This window comes from Nyctereutes procyonoides, unplaced genomic scaffold, assembly GCF_905146905.1.
Source record: "Nyctereutes procyonoides isolate TBG_1078 unplaced genomic scaffold, NYPRO_anot_genome, whole genome shotgun sequence".
Lineage (NCBI taxonomy): Eukaryota > Metazoa > Chordata > Mammalia > Carnivora > Canidae > Nyctereutes > Nyctereutes procyonoides.
In genome coordinates, this window is record NW_026575159.1 from 33,467,023 (window position 1) to 33,473,841 (window position 6,819).

A 6,819-nucleotide genomic window follows, 5' to 3' on the forward strand; every position below is an offset into this window, starting at 1 on the left:
AGAGAGAGAGGCAGAAACATAGGCAGAGGGAGAAGCAGGCTCCCAGCAGGGACCGGATGCGGGACTTGGTCCCGGGACCCCGGGTTCATGACCCGAGCCAAAGGCAGATGCTCAACCACTGAGCCACCCAGGGGTCCCTCTTAATTTTTTTTTTAATTAATGGAATGCAACTAATTTTATGTCGGTTTTGTATATTGCTATTTTGCTGAATTAGTTTGTTCCTAAGATTTTGTTTTGTTTTGTTTTGTTTTTCATTTTGGCATGTGTAATCTTTAGGGTTTCCTCATATAAGGTCATGTAATCTGTTAACACAGATAGTTTAACTTCTTTTCCAACTTGGGTGCCTTGTATTCACTTTCCTTGCCTAATTGCTCTGGCTAGAATTTCCAGTACTTTCTTGAATAGAAGTAGCAAAAGCGAGCATCCTTTTCTTGTTCTTGATCTTAAAGCCTTCAGTCTTTACCATTATGTATTATATTAGGTTTTTCTATATGATTTTTACCATGCTGAGGACGTTTCTTTTTATTTCTGGTTTATTGAGTGCTTTTATCAAGAAACTGAAGTTTTACCAAAAGCTTTTTTTGTATCAGTTGAAAAGATCAAGTGGGTTGTTTTTTTTTTTTGTTTGTTTGTTTCATTCTGATAATGTGATCAATTACAATGACTAATTTTGATGTTAACCATTCTTTCATTCTGGGGATAAATTCCACTTTGTCATAGTGTATAATCCTTTCCAATAGTCTATTGAATTTGCTTTGCTAGAATTTTTAAAAAAGGTTTTATTGATTCATGAAAGATATATAAGAGAGGCGGAGACACAGGCAGAGGGAGAAGCAGGCTCCCTGTGGGGGGCCCAATGCAGTATTCGATCCCAGGACCCCTAGGTCATGCCCTGGTCCCAAGGCAGACGCTTCAATGCTGAGTCACCCAGGCATCCCATGGTTTGCTAGTATTTTATTGAGGATTTTGCATCGGTAGTCATAAGGGATATAGGTACCTAGTTTTTGTTTCTCTTTGATATCAGGGTAATCTGAGCCTCATAGAATGAGTTAGGAAGTTTTATTTCCACTTTAATTTTTAAAATATTTATTTTGGGGGAGAGGCAGAAGGAGCCAACTCCATGCTGATTGTGGAGCCTGATGTGGGGTTGATCTCATAACCCTGAGATCATGAGCTGAGCTGAACCCAGAGTTGGATGCTTAACTGAGTCATCAAGCCACCCTCTACTTTAATTTTTAGAAAGAATTTGTGGATTAGTATTTATTCTTTTTAAAATGTTCAGTAGAATCGACCAGTGAAGCCATCTGTGTTGGGATTTTCTTTGTTGGGAAGATTTTGATCATTGATTAAATCTTCTTACTAGATACAAATCTATTCAGATTTTCTCCTTCATGAGTCAGTGGTAGATTGTGTGTTTCTAGGAATTTGTCCATTTCATCTAGATTATCTAATTCATTAGCATACAGTTGTTCATAGTATTCTTACATAATCCTTTTTATTTCTGTGAGGCTGGTCACGATGACCACACATATACTTCTGTTTTTTAATAATTTAAATTTTCTCTATTTACTTAGCTTAAAAGTTTGTCAACATTGTTGATCAATTCAATGAGCTAACTTGAAGTTTCTTGATTTTCTCTATTTCTGTATTTTCTAGATCATTATTTCCACTCTGATCTTTACTATCAACCTTCTTTCTATTTGTGTTTTGTTTGCTTTTCCCTGGTTCCTTCTTCTTCTTCTTCTTCTTCTTCTTCTTCTTCTTCTTCTTCTTCTTCGAGAGAGAGAGAGAGAGAGAGAGAGAGAGAGAGAGGTGAGAGGGGGTGGGGGACGGACAGAGGAAGAAGGAGAGAGTAATCTTTAGTAGACTCCACACTGAGTGTGGAGCCCAACATGAGCCAAATCAAGAGTCAGATGCTTAACCAACTGAGCCACCCAGGCACACTTTTCCCCCCTAGTTTCTTGGAGTGTACAGTTAGGTTATTGATTGAGAACTTTAACAAATTAATTAATTAATTAATTTTAAAATAGGCACCTCAACCAGCATGGAGCCAAGTGCAGGGCTTGAACTCAGGACCCTGAGATCAAGACCTGAGCTGAAGGCAGATGTTTAACTGACAGAGCCACCCAAGTACCCCTTCATGTATGCTTTTAAAGTTTTAAATTTCTTTCTATGCACTGCTTTCACAACATCCCATAAGCTTTGGTATATTGTGGTTTTGCTTTCATTCATCACTAGGTATTTTCTACATTCCCTTGTAATTTCTTCTTCCGCTTACTTGTTGTTTAAAAGTTTGGTTTAGGGGCAGCCCTGGTGCCTCAGTGGTTTAGCGCTGCCTTCAGCCCAGGGCATGATCCTGGAGACCCAGGATCAAGTCCCACATTGGGCTCCCTGCATGGAGCCTGCTTCTCCCTCTGCCTGTGTCTCTGCCTCTCTCTGTGTGTCTCTCCTGAATAAATAAATAAAATCTTTAAAAATTTTTTGGTTTAATTTTCCAATTTTTCTTCTGTAATTGATTTCTAGTTTTATTGTAATTGGAAAAGATAATTTAGGATTTTAAAATTTTTTAAAGATTTTATTTATTCATGAGAGAATAAAATAAAACCTTTAAAAACAAAACAAAACAAAAAACCCCAGAATTAAATAAAATATGTTGCAACTTGCTTTGTAGACTACTATGGTCTAGAAAATGTTCCATGTGCACTTGAGGAGAATATGTATTCTGCTGTTGCATGGAGTGTTCTGTAGATGTTTCTTAGGTCTAATTGGTTTTAGTGTCCTTCAGGTGGTCTTCTTTCCTTGTTGATTTTCTGTTTGGTTGTTCTATTATTGAAAGAGGAGTATTGAAGTCTCCTATCCTTATTATAAGAACTTTTCTTCCCCTTTCAAAACTGTCATTTTTGCTTTGCATATTTTAGGACTCTACTATTAGGTGTGTATGTGTATGTATTATAATATTTTCTTGCTTTTTATCTATAATTTCTTTTTTCTCTTCTAATCTTCTAGTTTTTTTGTCAACATGTCTCTGATAATACGAGAGCCATTTCAACTCTTTTCTAGTTACTGTGCATGAATTATATTTCTTCATCCTTTCAACTTCTTTGTGTCCTTATTGCTAAGGTGATCTTTCATAGACTGCACGTAGTTGGATCCTGATTCTTTAAAATCCAAACTTCCGATCTCTGCCTTTACTAGGATAGCTTAATCCATTTGTATTTTAGATGATTACTGATGAAATATTTACTTCTATCTTATCTGTCTTGTGTATGTCTTGTTTTTCCCCCCTCTATTTCTATGTCCGTGCCTGTTTTTTTTGTACTTGTGTCTTGTAGTGTACTATTCTAATTCCTTTCTTTCTTTTTCTGTATATGTGTATATTTTTAGTTATTTTCTTTGTGGTTACTGTGGGGATTATTTTAAGCTTATAACAGCCTAGTTTGAATAATACTGATGTAATTTTAGTAGTATAAGCATTCTTCCTATTTATCTCCGGCCTTCTCTCCTTATATTGTTATTGTCACAGACATTTATCTGTTTTATGCCCACCAACATAGACTTATGATTATTTTATGCATTAGAATATTAAACCATGTAGGAAAATAAACCATAACAAAAGTTAAGTAATACGACCTATTTAGTTCATGTTATTTTGTCCTATGGCTTTGAGTTACTGTTTCATGTCCTTTCATTTCAGCCTGGAGGACTCCCTTTAGCATATTTTGTAAAGCAGGTCTGCTGGTAATGAACTCTGTCAGCTTTTCTTTATCTGGAAATGTCTTAATTTCACCCTCAAGAATGAACGATAGTTTTGCTGGGTATTGAATTCTTGGTTGACATCTTTTTTCCTTTCAAACTTATTAAAACACCATCCCACTACCTTCTGGCTTCCATAGTTTGTGAAGAGCAATCAGTGATTTATCCTACATAGGCTCCTTGGTGCATGTGGATTTGTTTGTTGCTGCTTTCAACATTTTCATTGTTTTTTTTTTTCTTAAGATTTTATTTATTTATGAGAGACACACAGAGAGAGGCAGAGACACAGGCAGAGGGAGAGGCAGGCTTCCTGTGGGAAGCCCGATGCAGGACTCGATCCACATGTGATCCCCGGGATCACAACTTGAGCCAAAGGCAGACACTCAACCGCTGAGCCACCTGGGTGTCCCTCAACATTGTCTTTGGGCTTTAACAATTTGACTACAATATGTCTCAGTGTGGATCTCTTTTAGTTTATGAACTGTTTGGACTCATTGAGTTTCTTGGACAGGCATATTCATGTCATCTCAGGTTTTGGAAATTCTTAGCCATTATTTCTTCACATATCTTTTCTGCTCGTTTCTTTTCTTCTTGGAATCATAAAATGTATACATTGGCAGTTTTGATGGTGTTCCATAGGTTTCTTGGATCTATTCATTTTTCTTCATTCTTTTTTCCCTTACACTGCATAATTTCAATTGTCCTGTCTTCAGGTTCATTGATCCTTTCTTCTGCCACATCCGTTGAACTGCTCCAGTGAATTTTTTTCATTTCAATTATTGTACTTTTGGCTCCAGATTTTGTTTTGTTTTGTTTTTGCAAGTTCTGTCTCTTTATTAATATTCTCATTTTGTTTATGTATCACTTTCTTGCTTTCCTTTAGTTTTTTGCCCATGGCTTCCTTTATGTCATTCAACATATTTAAAACCATTACTTTAACATCTTTGACTAATAATTCCAGTGTATGGACTTCTTCAGGAATGGTTTCTGTCAATTTATTTTTTCCCTTTGAATAGGCCATACTTTCCAGTTTCTTAGCATATTTTTAATACTTTTAGTTGAGAACCAGGTGTTTTGAGTGTTATGTGTGGTGATTCTGGAATTCTAAGCCTTCCACTCCTCCGAGATTGCTGAATCTTGCTTGTTGATGGTGGAAGCCATCTTTGACTTTTTCAGTTTGTTTTCATAGTGTTTATTCTTCAACGTATTTGGTCCTTGAGGTCTCAGTTCCACTGTGTGGTCATCCAGCACTCAGAAGATTTCTTTAAGTGTCTGTCTCCCAAAAAGGGAAGAAACAAGTATCCCTTTAATCCCTCTACAAGTACTTGTTTATATATAAGCAAATGCTTTCCAGGGTGGTTGTACCCAATATTGTACCAGATATATAATGTCATCAGCACCTAATCATTGGAATACATTATCCTTCCATGTCAGGATGCAAAGTTGAGGAGAGCACAGTCTGACTTCCATACAGCCTCCCTGTACTGGATGTTGTAATTTTAACTTCTACTTGCTAATGAAATAGGCATGACTCTTGGCTGGTATTGCATTTGACTGATTACTCAGGAAAGTTGTATCTGTGTGTGTGTGTGTGTGTGTGTTTTAAATATTTTATTTAGGGGATCCCTGGGTGGTTCAGCGGTTTAGTGCCTGCCTTTGCCTGGGGCATGATCCTGGGGTCCTAGGATGGGGTCCCGCATCGGGCTTCCTGTGTGGAGCCTGCTTCTCCCTCTGCCTGTGTGTCTGCCTCTCTCTCTCTCTCCCTGTGTCTCTCATTAATAAAAAAATAAAGATTTTATTTACTTATTCATGACAGAGACACAGGCAAAGGGAGAAGCAGGCTCCCCTTAGGGAGCCCAATGTGGGACTCGATCCCTGAATTCCAGGACATGCCCTGAGCCAAAGGCAGAGCTTAACTGCTGAGCCATCCAGGAGTCCTTGTGTTGGCTTTAATAAGAACCATCTCTTACATCCCCTGCCCTTTCACTGCTAATGGCTGATGCTTTCTTATTGGGTTGTTTAAGAACTCCTGCTCTGGGGGTCCCTTCCTCCTATCAGCATGGATGTCCCTTAAGCCAGTGGCACCCCAAGGGATTGTGGCATTGAGGGGAGCCCTAGAGCCATGGGTGGGAGGGCTAGTGGGGCAGGAGGTGTGGTGGGCCAGTGCGGTCTGAAGAAGGGTATTTACCGGAAATACATGGAAAAAAATACGCTAGTGGTTTTCATTGTGAAAAATCGGAAAGCAGATGCTTTGATAAGTTTTCTTGGCTGTTTGGTTTTGGCTGACAAGGGCTGGCACCATGAATTGGTGACACACTTTCACAGGGGCCAAATGTCAAGCTCATCTAAGGATGGGAGGGAGCACAGGCAAAGGGACTTCTTGGTTCTTGATGTTTCTGCCTGGCCACTGGGACAGTCAGGCCTGGGTATCTGGTGGGTTAACTGCCTGCAACAGAGGCAGACTGCAACTGCCTGCAACTGCCTGCCTGGGGGTCCCTTGCCTCTTCAGCTTACAGGGTCAGAAACCTGAGTTGTCAGCCTGCTGATGACAGAGGGCCTTTGGGAGCAGTCATCTCAGACCACAGGCTACTTGTTAATATCTCTGGGCAGTTACCAGTCAGGAGATGAACTGCTGGTGTCAGAGGATCAGACAGGGGTGGGCCCTGGCTTGTTAGGGGAGACTTGAGCCTGACCTCCACGGAAACTCAGTAACAGCTGACCCAGGGGTCATGGTAAGGCTGGGTAAGGTCTTGCTCACAGTGTGCGTGTGTGGTACCCAAGCCCTACATCTTTGCAGCTGGCCCTATACACACCCCTGGGGCCGAGGAACCCAGGCCACCCAAGCATCATATCTGAGCCAGAGAACTGGATCTGGGTCCTCCCACCTATCTTCAGTCTGGGCCAGTCTTCAGGCACCCCCTGGGGTTCGTGTCCTCAACGCTGTCCTCGGGTCCCTGCCGGAGGTGGCTGTGTGGCTTCTTATGACAGTTGCATGTGTTGCAGGCCTGTGGGCTGAGCTTCTTCAAGATCCCCTGGGGTTGGGGAGAATTTGTCTCCTAGTGGTGG